This window comes from Mchenga conophoros, linkage group LG15 (genome assembly GCF_057382185.1).
Source record: "Mchenga conophoros isolate Kocher_MC1m ecotype Shallow Benthic linkage group LG15, M_conophoros_male_GT1.1, whole genome shotgun sequence".
Classification (NCBI taxonomy): Eukaryota; Metazoa; Chordata; class Actinopteri; order Cichliformes; family Cichlidae; genus Mchenga; species Mchenga conophoros.
The window spans coordinates 28,006,726-28,021,286 of NC_140540.1; positions in this window are offsets into that span (position 1 = coordinate 28,006,726).

A 14,561-nucleotide genomic window follows, 5' to 3' on the forward strand; every position below is an offset into this window, starting at 1 on the left:
TAACCAAGTTGCTTCACAACATCTGATGCTGGGGGAAGAAGACTCTCTAGTATTTTCCTCCGCTGAATGTCAACTGGAGTGCCATCATTGAACATTAGTTCAACATGTAAACACCACGTTTCAAAATCCACTTCTCCGGGGGGTTTTGGCACACGGCCTGAGAATGAGCGTAACCATTTGGATTGGCCATGTGTAGCGACAGAGTCATTTCTGATTACATGTTCCACTACTATACGCTGTATCTCTGGTGGGTTTGTTACTTCATCTGTCACCACTGGAAGTCTGGTTGGAGTAGTCTTTGGTTTAACAACTCTACAAGTCTGAGATTTAGTTGAATGGGTGACTGGCTGGGATGTAAGGGGCCGTCTGTGGTTGTACTTTAACTTTGCTGTCTTTATCAAGGGTGTAGTACTGTGGTCAGAATAACTGTCAACACTTTCATCACTTGAGTCAGCCAAAACAGGGTCTGGAGTTTGATGGAGTGCTGGCATTTCAATGCGACTAGCCTGCCATTTTACATTCTTGTTGGTCACATTTTCAATCTCAAGGGGAAATTCTGACTCGTTATCCCCCATTGTAATCTCTGACTCAAACTCAGCAATAACAGTTTCCCCACAATCTGGTTGTGCATTTGGGACCCTCAGAATCCTTGTTACCACCCCATACTTCTCTAAGGAAGCAATAATATCAGCATCAGAATCGAAACTAGTAACTCCAGTAATACTGATGGACCGTTTAAAATCCACCCCGTAATTCTGTACCAAATCCATCTCTTTTCAATGTTGTCTTAGTTGAAAGCTTATCACAATAAATCACAATCTCAAAATTAACTATGCTATTGCAGAATGCTGTAATTTCAATATTAGCTGTGTCTTAATCGCTCCTGGCTGGCTCGCCACGAAAAGGTACTATGTAACACACGATACTTTACCACTACTGAATGTAGAGAAAGTTAGGATCTTAGGCTTATGGCCTCTAGGAATCGACTAAGGAGCGAATGACACACAGCTAAAAGAACAGTCAACATTTATTCAAAACAAAACCAAAAACAGTCATTCAACAGTTCACAACAGTTCCAATTGTCCATATTTGTCAGTCTGTGTATTCAGTTTTAGAGTTCAGAGTTCAGTGTTCAGAGTTCTTTTCAGTCTTTTCAGTTCAGGTGTGTGAGTGTGTGTGTATAGTGTTAATGTTAGTAGTACTACCCGGGTAGTGTATTGTTCTGAGATCTCATAAGCTTATCTGTCAAGAAGTAACGCAGTTGTCACTTCTAAGTAGGCTGGAAATCTTTCCTGCATCGCAGCTGGGGATCCGGAATCCTGGCTCGCAACTTTAGACTCCAACAAAAAAACCAACCTGCACAGGGCAGTGAACATATTTTACATGAATATCATATAACAACTTAATCAACACTAGTGACCAAATGTCTCTCACTCTTTGTATATAACGACTTAATGCAATCAATAATAAAATTAATCAAAGAACCTTAAAACAATTTCCACATCATACAAATTTAACTCAAATCTCATATTTTGTGAACAGCAGTCACATCAATCCAATGAATTGAGAGAATGTACATTACTGATGCACGAGGAAAGTGCAAAACGTGGTCGCAGTACTATTTAGCCAAAGACTGCTCATATTTATCATCTCATTACAATAAATAAAACTTACCTACTAGCTTCCAAAGAAATATTTCCGATTGGCTTAAAACATTCACAAGTGAAGAAATAAAAAGATAATACAGCACTTAAAAGGAACACATGAAATTTACATTATACTGAGCTAACGATTAGCTTGCTATGCTAGCGCAGTTAGTCAACTCACCGGAAATGAACAAAAAACACAAAAACAGAGGTACATCAGCATCAACAAAAAGTGTCCGCGTTTCCCAACAAGCGGAAAAGTAAAATCCAATTTGTGTCTTCACACACAATCCTTGTTCAAGAAAAAGGTTAAGGAAAAACTCTGTGAGTAGCTCCGACCAGCATACGTAGCCTTAGCGCTATTCTCCTTCTCTATAGTTCTCAACTCAAGTTCACAAGCACTAAACAATCTCATAGTGCCACCTACTGACATTCTTGGGGAACAGCAGTTCATTTTCATGAGGCAGATTTTAGGTGGGTTACATGTGGAAGAGAGACAGAGGTTAAATTTTTTTTCTCTGGTCCCCTCCCCAATCAGACCAGGAGTGACATGTTTAGCCGCTTGTTCTCCTTAAATTGCTGGCTGTCTGAGTGGTGTCCCAGAAACGATGTGGGCTTCATAGATAATTGGCAAACCTTCTGGAGGAAACCTGGTCTTGTTAGAAGAGACGGCATCCATCCCACTTTGGATGGAGCAGCTCTCATTTCTAGAAATATGGACAAATTTATTAAACCCCCCAAAATATGACTATCCAGAGTTGGGACCAGGAAGCAGAGTTGCAGTCTTACACGCCTCTCTGCAGCTTCTCTCCTCCTGCTACCCCCCCAAAAACCCATCTCCATAGAGACTGTGTCAGCTCCCAAACAGACAAAAAACAAACTAAAAACCAGCAACAAACAACTTAAACATAAACAATTACAAAGAAAGAACAATAAAGTATCCACATCTGAACCAAAGAGTAAAACAGTGAAATGTGGATTATTAAATATTAGGTCTCTCTCCTCCAAGTCTCTGTTAGTACATGACTTAATAATTGATCAACAAATTGATTTACTCTGCCTTACAGAAACCTGGTTGCAGCAGGATGATTATGTTAGTTTAAATGAATCAACACCCCCGAGTCATTCTAACTACCAGAAATCTCGAAGCACAGGCCGAGGGGGCGGTGTGGCAGCAATTTTTCACACCAGCCTATTAATTAATGAAAGACCAAGACAGACTTTTAATTCATTTGAAAGCCTGATGCTTAGCCTCGTCCACCCCAGCTGTAAAACTCAGAAACCAGTCTTACTTGTTATCATCTATCGTCCACCTGGGCCTTACACAGAGTTTCTGTCTAATTTCTCAGACTTTATATCTAATTTAGTTCTGAGCTCAGATAAAATAATTATTGTGGGTGATTTTAACATCCATGTAGATGCTAAAAATGACAGCCTCAACATGGCATTTAATCTGTTATTAGACTCAATTGGTTTCTCTCAAAATGTAAAAGAACCCACCCACCACTTTAATCACACTCTAGATCTTGTTTTAACATATGGCATAGAAACTGAACATTTAACAGTGTTTCCTTAAAAACCCTCTCCTGTCTGATCATTTCCTGATAACATTTACATTTACAATAATTGATTACACAGCGGTGGAGAGTAGACTTTATCAAAGTAGATGTCTTTCTGAAAGCGCTGTAACTAAGTTTAAGAATATAATCCACCCACTGTTATCATCTTCAATGCCCTGTACCAACATAGAGCAGAGCAGCTATCTGAACGCTACTCAAACAGAGGTCGATTATCTTGTTAATAATTTCACCTCCTCACTACGTACGACTCTGGATACTGTAGCTCCTGTGAAAACTAAGGTCTCTAATCAGAAGTACCTGACTCCGTGGTATAATTCTCAAACACGTAGCCTAAAGCAGATGACTCGTAATCTGGAGAGGAAATGGCGTGTCACAAATTTAGAGGATCATCATTTAGCCTGGAGAAATAGTTTGCTGCTTTATAAGAAAGCCCTCCGCAAAGCCAGAACATCTTACTATTCATCACTGATTGAAGAAAATAAGAACAACCCCAGGTTTCTCTTCAGCACTGTAGCCAGGCTGACAAAAAGTCAGAGCTCTTTTGAGCTAACAATCCCTTTAACGTTAACTAGTAATGACTTCATGAACTTCTTCACAAATAAAATTTTTATCATTAGAGAAAAAATTACCAGTAATCATCCCACAGATGTAATATTATCTACAGCTACTCTTAGTACCATTGATGTTAAGTTAGACTCTTTTTCTCTAATTGATCTTTCTGAGTTAACTTCAATAATTACTTCCTCCAAGCCATCAACGTGTCTTTTAGACCCCATTCCTACAAAACTGCTCAAAGAAGTCCTGCCATTAATTAATTCTTCGATCTTAAATATGATCAACCTATCTCTAATAATCGGCTGTGTACCACAGGCATTCAAGCTAGCTGTAGTTAAACCTTTACTCAAAAAGCCATCTCTAGACCCAGCAGTCTTAGCTAATTATAGGCCAATCTCCAACCTTCCTTTCATATCAAAAATCCTTGAAAGAGTAGTTGTCAAACAGCTAACAGATCATCTGCAGAGGAATGGTTTATTTGAAGAGTTTCAGTCAGGTTTCAGAGCTCATCACAGCACAGAAACAGCTTTAGTGAAGGTTACAAATGATCTTCTTATGGCCTCTGACAGTGGACTCATCTCTGTGCTTGTCCTGCTAGACCTCAGTGCAGCATTCGATACTGTCGACCATAATATCCTATTAGAGCGATTAGAACATGCTGTAGATATTACAGGTACTGCACTGCAGTGGTTTGTATCATATCTATCTAATAGACTCCAATTTGTTCATGTAAATGGAGAGTCCTCTTCACACACTGAGGTTAATTATGGAGTTCCACAGGGTTCAGTGCTAGGACCAATTCTGTTTACATTATACATGCTTCCCTTAGGCAGTATCATTAGAAGACATAGCATACATTTTCACTGCTATGCAGATGACACCCAGCTCTACCTGTCCATGAAGCCAGATAACACACACCAATTAGTTAAACTGCAGGAATGTCTTAAAGACATAAAGACCTGGATGGCCGCTAACTTTCTGCTTCTTAATTCAGATAAAACTGAGGTTATTGTACTCGGCCCTGAAAAGCCTAGAAATATGGTATCTAACCAGATTCTTACTCTGGATGGCATTACCTTGGCCTCCAGTAACGCTGTGAGGAACCTTGGAGTCATTTTTGACCAGGACATGTCCTTCAATGCACATATTAAACAAATATGTGAGACTGCATTCTTCCATTTGCGCAACATCTCTAAAATTAGAAATATCCGGTCTCAGAGTGACGCTGAAAAACTAGTTCATGCATTTATTACTTCCAGGCTGGACTACTGTAATTCATTATTATCAGGATGTCCAAAAAACTCACTGAAAAGCCTTCAGCTAATCCAAAATGCTGCAGCAAGAGTACTGACAGGGACTAGAAAGAGAGAGCATATTTCTTCCGTTTTGGCTTCCCTTCATTGGCTTCCTGTTAAATCCAGAATTGAATTCAAAATCCTGCTCCTCACATACAAGGTCTTAAATAATCAGGCCCCATCTTATCTTAATGACCTTGTAGTACCATATCACCCTATTAGAGCACTTCGCTCTCGCTCTGCAGGCCTACTTGTTGTTCCTAGAGTATTTAAAAGTAGAATGGGAGGGAGAGCCTTCAGTTTTCAGGCCCCTCTTCTGTGGAACCAGCTTCCAGTTTGGATTCAGGAGACAGACACTATCTCTACTTTCAAGATTAGGCTTAAAACTTTCCTTTTTGCTAAAGCATATAGCTAGGGCTGGACCAGGTGACCCTGAATCCTCCCTTAGTTATGCTGCAATAGACATAGCCTGCCGGGGGATTCCCATGATGCATTGAGTTTTTCCTTTCCAGTCACCTTTCTCGCTCACTATGTATTAACAGACCTCTCTGCATTGAATCATATTAACCTCTGTCTCTCTTCCACAGCATGTCTTTTATCCTGTCTTCCTTCTCTCACCCCAACCGGTCGCAGCAGATGGCCGCCCCTCCCTGAGCCTGGTTCTGCCGGAGGTTTCTTCCTGTTAAAAGGGAGTTTTTCCTTCCCACTGTTGCCAAAGTGCTTGCTCATAGGGGGTCATATGATTGTTGGGTTTTTCACTGTATCTATGAAGCGCCTTGAGGCGACTTATGTTGTGATTTGGCGCTATATAAATAAAATTGAATTGAATTGAATTGAATAACAGATATGATTCAATGCAGAGAGGTCTGCTCTAATAGGGTGATATGGTACTACAAGGTCATTAAGATAAGATGGGGCCTGATTATTTAAGACCTTGTATGTGAGGAGCAGGATTTAATACCAACATACCTTTGAAAGGTAAAGCATTTTTAATGTATCCATTTATATGCTCCTCAATCTTTGCCCTGACAGTAGGGCTGAAAGTGGGGCACAGAGGGCAGTGAAAGGGTCTTTTATAACACGTGTTGCATTCCTGCAATTCTAACTTGGAGGCAGAATTCCAAATGGATATGTGCATCTAAAACAGAGAGAAAAACAGATAAACACCATATACACATTTAAGTTCAGGTTTTAGCAGAAATAACACGTTACAGTTAGCATGTAAGAGATTTGGGAGAAAATTCTTTATAAAAACATAATTTACAAGACACTTTTATTTGTGACATACATATCTATTTACATATAACAGACAATTTAACAAAAGCTAACTAAAATCTGGGCAATAAAAAAGCAGAACAGAATGGAATAGAGAATATTAGTATTTATAAATGTATAAATCTCTTTGTGACAAACTTTACAATGTTGATGCAGGTGGAATGAGAGACATGAATAAAGCGCAATATGCAGTAAATGGAACAATGTGCATTGATGTCAGATAGTGAAAAGCAGTGAAGTGAATTTGTTCAATAACAAGCAAAAATCAAATACGTCCGAAACTGACCACTAAATCCTAACCAGAGGTGTCAAAAGTACGACAGTTGTTGTAACGCTAACAAAGTGCCAACGTAATCGTAATAAATTAAGGAGTGAGTACACAGAGAGTGTGCTTCAGAGGAAGCTAGTGAAGATCATACTATCAAAAAAGAAGTTATCTAAAAGTTTTTAATTAATTGCTATGCACATATGCTACTCAAACAAACCATTGTGTGTTGGAACAGGAACAGGAAGTGATACTAGTGATGGGCAGATCGATCCAAATATTGATTGTATCGATACCAAGTCGACATTGGCATTAGATCGATACTAGCCTGGTGAGATCGGTTCTTTACTTTAAGTTCCGCTCTTGTTTGCAATGCTGTGCTTTTGGCAAAGACGAAACAGCCAGGTCGCCGGACTTGTCGCTCCTGTGTCTGCGCAGAGCAGGCACACTTTGCTACCCCTCCCACCTCTTGTGCTTAGATGTTGCACTGTCATGTGATGTGACTTAGGCTACGTTCACACTGCAGGCGAAAGCGCATCAAATCCGATTTTTTTGACCCTATGCGACCCATATCCAATCATGGTATGACAGTGTGAACGGCGCAAATCTGATATTTTCAAATCCGATCTGGGTCACTTTCCTATGTGGTACTGAATCCGATACATATCCGATGTTTTAGAAAGCGACTGCTGTTTGAATGGTCAAGCGACTGCTGTTTGAACGGTCATGTCGCATTAAATCCGTCTTTTACATCACTGACACAAGACAAACGCCAATTATCAGCGCCGGAGAAGCGCCCGATAAGACATTGCGAACGCTTCCTGGCCATCCAGTGTAGATGTCAGTGAAACTGTTGGGAAGACAACGTTGGAGAAACGTGAACATTTTATTTGTACTGTGTAATCTGCAGATTCTGACAGAAATCTGCAACTATCCTTTGAAGCACCGCTCCTCTAAAACAGCAATAAGGATAATTATTAGGTTATCTACATTATTATGTAAATAACAAAATAACTTCAAGCAAAAATTGGGAAACGTAAAGTCCGAAGTCTTTATATTAAGGGCCATCAGTCAAACAATATTGTTTGCTCTGGGTCTAAACAAAGCGCGTTGTGTGTGACATCTTTTGCGCATGCAGGCCGCTTTGAGCGTTCACACTAGAGCGTGTTTGCTGTCGCATTTTATTTGTAGTGGGAACAAGCAGACAAAAAAATCTGATTTGATCAAAAAATCGGAATTGAGCATTAACACCTGCAATGTGAACGTAGCCTTAGACATTTTGGGGGTTAAGTTTTTTACATATTATTTATATTTTCACCAGTTTTTTTGTTGAGAATTTTAATTGTAATTTTGCGGTACACATCACCACCACCAACAACAACGCAAGCAGAGCATTGTAGATGCCATGCAGGTGAGGTGCGACATCGCACCCAAAGGCAAAAATACTGTACTGTGTTGTGCTAAAAATACTGCAGTATAAGTTGAAGTACTGATTCTACTTCTTTACTCAAGTAAGAGTGAAAAAGTACTGGTTGAGAAATGTACTCACAGTAAGAAAGTAAAAGCAGCTCTTTGAAGGACATTTCTACCAGCTGTTTTTGTGCAAAGCTAACTGAACCTTCTTCTATATTACTGAAATCTATATGTATGTAATATGTATGTAAGGTAATCTATATTACCATAATCTTTTCTGGATTGTCAAGAGATTTATTCTAAAGACACTTCTTCAGCTGAGAGTCAGAGAGTAGAAACACACATGCTGCAGTTTTTCCTTGCAAGGGCGGTCACAGAGTGCTCACACCAAAGTGGGGGCCCTGTGATGTGCGCGCTCTGTTCTTGCACTTGTCTTTATTTATACACAAGAAGAGTAATACAACAATGAATACATTTGTTTAGTGGAATGTTGATACGTGAGCATGTGCGTATGTGGTTGTGTATGTGTGTGCGTGTGCGGTTTATGGGAAGCAGCTCCTTTTCCTGGTAGGGAGTGAAAACTGCTTGTTCAGCTCTTACTATCGCTGTGGGAAAGAAACTGATAATAACAGAACAAGTCTTATAGTGAACAACAGTCTAAGTCATCAAAAGGTTATTATGCAGTATTCTATCACATGCAAACTTATATCATTAAAAAGCTTATACTGACTACTAAATACAATTTTATATTGACATGGACAATTTTTTTTTAGATGCCCCAAACAATCGAAAAGGGGCTTCATCAGAGAAAATGTCTTTACCCCAGTCCTCAGTAGCCCACTTGCTGTACTGTACTTTTTACAGACTATCAGTCTGTCCCTGATGGGTTTTTGTTTTTTTGTTGTTTTTTTTGGGGGGGGGGGGGGCTTTTTTGCTGCCCTTCTTGAGACCAGGCATCTTCCAAAAGTCTTCGCCTCACTGTGTGTGTAGATGCACTCACACCTGCTGCTGCCATTCCTGAGTAAGCTCTGCACTGGTGGCACTCCGATCCCACAGCTGAGTCGTCTTTAGGAGATGGTCCTGGTGCTTGCTGGACTTTCTTGAGCACCCTGAGACCTTCTTCACAACAATTGAATCTCTTTCCTTGATGAGAAGATAAATGGTTGATTTACATGCAATCTTAGTAGCAACAACATCCCTACCTGTGAAGCCATTTTTATGCAACGCAATGATGGCTGCATATGTTTCTTTGCATGTAACCATGGTTAACAGAAAGAATAATGATTACTAACATCACCCTCTTTTTTTAACACATCCAGTCTGCTTTTCTAACTCAGCCAGCATGAAATAATGATCTCCAGCCTTGTGCTCGTCAACATTCTTACCTGAGTTAACAAGAAGAATATTGGAATGATCTCAGCAGGTTCTTTTATGGCATGAAATGCTGAATGATGAGATGCAGTGGAAATTTATTTTCTGGGATTAAGTTCATTTTCATGGCAAAGAAGGACTTTGCAACTCATCTGATAACTCTTCATAACATTTTGGAGTACATGCAAATTGCTATCATAAAAACTAAAGCAGCAAACTTTATGAAAACCAATACTTGTGTCATTCTCAAAATTTTGGCCAAGACTGTACACTGTTTATGGTGTCTTCATTAGGGCTGGGTATCGTCACTGATTTCTAGAATCGATCCAATTCCGATTCACAAGGTCCCGAATCGATTCGATCCACGATTCGATTTAATTCGATTCGATTCGATTTAAATCTGGGAAATTTTGACAGTCAGAAATATTATAATTCAGATCAGTACATTTACATATTTTTGTATCAATAAAAAGGAAGCTGACACACGCAAGACTTTATCACAGGTGTAAGCTTCACAGCAGATGCCTTTGTGTCAAAGTAGCTGAAGATAAAACACAGAAAAACATGAAGGTGATTTTCCTGGCCTGGGATTTTATAAAAATATTCTGCAGTACATCAAAAACGAAAGAAAACCATTAATCAACATATGAACATTACCTCTGAAGTTACAGCGGTTTTATTAGAGACACGGTTAAGCGTTTTGCATTTTGAATAATTTTAAAAAGTTTAAATTTGTTCAGTATTGAACAGCAGAAATGAGGTTTTCTTTTCGGAAGAATGTAAAAGGGAAAAAAACAGCGGCTGACAGCGCTGTAAACAACAGTAGACTGGTGCGTAACAAGCAAGCGAATAATGAAGAAAGGGAAACTGTTCTTGAAGTACAGAGAGAGAGAGAGAGAGAGAGAGAGAGAGAGCTGTGCATCGCGGTGGAAGCAAAACAGTAAAAGTCAGAGTGAATTCATGACGATGTTTATGTGAATCTTCTTTTGCTGCTGGTTCGGTCAGTATTGTTTGGAGAGAGATCAAACTAACAGCTTTAGAATCGGCTCATAAAGGGCGTGAACACAAAGCGCGGACCCGCCGACAGATCAGAATCAGCAAGCTGTCGGCTTTCAGCCCCGACCGTGTCCGTGCCGTCGGGTGAGAAAGGCAACATCTCACTGATTCTGATCCGTGGGTCGCGCTGTGTGTTTAAGTCTATGTGCAGAATCCGTGTACCTGCTCTCATTTACTGTCTTAACTGTTTGGTGGTTCTTGAAATTTTGTCAGATGTCACCAGAGATTCTGGCATTTCGCGTAAAATAAATTTATATTAAAAAAATCGATTCAGGATTTTAATGAATGGATTTTACGTTATCCAAGCCAGAATCGATTTTAATCGATGAATCGATTATAAAAACCCACCCCTAGTCTTCATATTAGACACTATACAACCATCATCAGCTAAAATTCATAGGAATCTCTGCGAGACAAGGTTGTTGTACAGTGAAATTATTCTGCAGATCATCAGAATGAAAAGTTAGTGACCATGTCTGCATAGCCCCTTCTAGTATGCTTTCATGACATTATTGTGTGTTGGGTAGTGCTCAGGCCTATCGAGACTGAAAAGCGGGACACTGAATGTCACCTAGCTGAATCTTCAACTAATCAGCACCTGGTGGTGAATTGGATCAGGAGGCGGGGGAGCGTGCCGGACTGCTGCAAGGAGCTGCGGCTGCAAGATGGTTGGTGCCTGTCGTGATCAAACTTAAGAAGGATCCTGTCGGCCTAGGATAGCCATCAGGTGGCAGCCTCCAGCTCTCACTGGAGAATTTCACAGCTGAGTGTAGAGCAGGAGGAATGAGAGTCACCACCTCCAAATCTGTGGCCACGATCCTCAGACAGAAAACAGTGGGGTGCCCACTCTGGATGACTTTGGGTATCTCAGGGTCCTGTTCACGAGTGAGCAAAGAGTGGAACAAGAGATCAACAGCTGCAGTGATGCGGACGCTGTATCAGTCTATCGTGGTGGAGAGTCATTCAAGACAGGCTCAGGGTAGAGCTGCTTCTCATCCACATCGAAAGCAGCCAGTTGGTGGTTTCAATTCTTCCTCAGAGGCCTGACTTAACGCTTGGCATAACTGTTGCTGGGTTGTCTAACCTGAGGTCCATTCTGTAGCAAATGCAGAAAAAAAATGTTTTAAGAAAGCAAATAGGTTGGTTTTCTAAAAAATATGATTATTTGCTCACACCAGGTGAGATGAGCCCTTTGTCACAAGTGGAGAGGTCAGTGAAGATGGTCATCTGGAGGTTCAAGGTCATTGCCTCTCCAACCCACATCCACTGCCACTGTACTTAAGGAAACTTGGGACAATGTTAAAGACTTTCTTCAGGCAGTAATGGAAACAAGCCATCCTTAAAAAACTACAACACACCAGCTCAGGTGTCTGAATGCAAAACAAATGTGTTGTTTGAGTTAGAGACTGCACCTGGCTGAACTATAAATATATTTACAGTGGTCCCTTGCTATAATGCGGTTCACCTTTCGCAGCCTTATCTCATAGTGGACAGCAATTTTTTTGTGTGTGCAATTTTTCATGTTTTTTTTTTTTTTGGGGGGGGGGGGTTTTAACAGGGCATTGTGTTGTGCATCCTTTTTTTTTTTGCGATCAGAATTATTGTCTAAAGGCGAAGAACGATGCCCAACGGATTTACTTTACCAAATTGACCATCCCTGCCTTGCTGTAATGGTCCATTTGAGTCACCTTTTATTGTTTATTTTATTTTCACTTGCTGAATACGGGACAGATTTGACTGGGGGAAAGAAGGGGAGAAAGAAAGAGGGAAAGAAAAACAGCTGAGAAGAGGGACGGGGGAGAAGGGCAAAAAACAAAAACCAACAGAATAAGCAGAGGAAGAAAAAATGCATATATCGATCACCTGGATCACCTGTTGAGAAAGAAAAAAGAAAACAAGCAGAAGAAAACGAGAGTAATAGAATAAACAACATCACAATGATAAATGGGAATATGACAGTAAATACTAAATATTAAACATTATTGTGCAGCAAGTAAGATTGACAGCATACAGTGAGGTAGGAGCCAAAAAGGGTGTAGTTTGTGTGTGTGATCACCCGTGTGTACACCTGTGAGCATGGACACGCTTGTTTTTTTAAAAGGTTCCTTCATGTAATGATCTGCTAGAGGCTGTGGGGAGCCACTGCCCCGTCCTCCAGGGCATGAAGCAGGTATGGAGGAGATCAAAACTCCAGACATCCAGAGGCCCCCAGAACACAAGAGACCAAGGAAGACCAACAGAGGGGCAGCCGCGCCACTGTCCCAGAAAGAGCTGAGGAGAGTCCCAGATGAGGGCTCACTCAGCAGCCGCGGAGCAGAAGCCAGGTTGCTGAGTGACGCACCCGTGAGCTCCGCCGGCAGCCAGCTGTGCCTGAGTGACCGAGCCCCAGGCCGAGAGGCCGGGGGCACCCCACCTCCGAAGTGGCCCGAGCGAGCCCCAGGCTCCAGGCCCCGATAAGCGGCCGCCAAGGAGTGAGCCGGTGTGTACCTGGACGCCCATCCCCGGACACAAAGAACCACCAACGCACCGATGTCTGAGGGAGTCCGCCACTGGCAGGGGAAGTGGTGGTAGGGGGAGATAGGCCTCCAAACCTTGGAGGGCCTGAGATGTCCCCAGAGAGGTGGCGTATGATATTGTGAGAGGATTTTTATGAAATCAAGTATAATCAAGTGTGCCTTATAATCGAGTGTTCATATATTTTCACATAACCAAGTTTATTGTTAAAGAGAACATAATGCATTCCTTACTTTAGTGTCTGAGATGTTTGACAAGTATACAAGTATGTATTCTTTAACCCAGTGTGTGTGATGTCAGATAAGTGTGATATACTTCTATGTTTTTATTCTTAGTTTGTGTGCAGAGGTCAGATAAGCTTAGGTAATGTCTGGCCTTTTCCCTTTCGGTTAAAAGAGGAAGTACTATGTAACCCATTTTGCCTTATAAATAAAGCAACCAGCCTGCGCTGAGTGTGTGTGATTTTGCTGAGAGGCACACACCCATGCGCATGTCTTAATACTCTCTGAGTCGGTCTGCAGTGTCTTATTTCTCTTACTTGTGAACAAATGTCTTAACCCCTGACAGATATCCAACCTGACATATAGACACAGACATACAGGCACACACAGACACAAACATCCATTCCCACCCTCATGCTCTCATATGCACTTACTCCACACTCAACCAACGTGGAGACAGACATAAAGAGACGCTGTACACACAATCACACTCCCCAAGCGTACTCTACGAACCAGGTCTAGGTACCCTTGCCCCTGGAGGGGGGAACTGCACCCAGACCCAGGTGGTGTTACCCTTTTCCCTGCGGTGGGGGGAGGCAGACCGCCCCGACTCCGCAGCAGCAGGGAGGCCCCACATTCCAGACCCCAGTCGGACGGCCAACTCCTCCTCCTAGCCCCCCCGCTCCAGCAGGCCGCAGAGAATGGGGGTGAGAGAAGACTCCAAACCTCCCTCCACCCGCTCATTGTAGTGTTGATGCATGTGTGTTCTAAGGTGCATTTAAAACCCAGGAGGGCATGGAGCTACCTGCCAGAGAGCAGCAGGTAAGCGCATAGCCCCTCCTGCTAGCCCTCAATGTCTACGTGTATTTAAAATTGAGAGGTGGGCAACGACGCCAGGGGTGAGGTGTACACCCTGATGGTAATTTGGATTCCGTGTAGCATGCCCACCCCCAAGATCCTATATGTATGTGTAATGAGAGTGTGAGTAATGTGAATGTCTAAGTTGTGGGATAAAATTGAGGCAGAGGCAGCCAGAAGGGGACGGGGGGGGGTTGCCTCCTCTGCACCCTGGTGACATACCCCTACTCCAAAGCCCTGCATGTGTGGGTGGTTGTGGTGGAGCGGGAAGAGGGAGGCTGACGCGTAGGCTTCTTCTAGTGATTTGATGTTTTTTTTCTAATTCCTGAATATTTTTGTTTTCTTTTTATGTGATGAGAAAGAAATTATTTTACCTCTCATCACAGCTTTCCCTGCTTCCCATAGAACAGAAGCTGATGTTTCGGGAGTGTCATTATACAGGGTGGGCCATTTATATGGATACACCGTAATAAAATGGGAATGGTTGGTGATATTAAAGTCCTGTTTGTGGC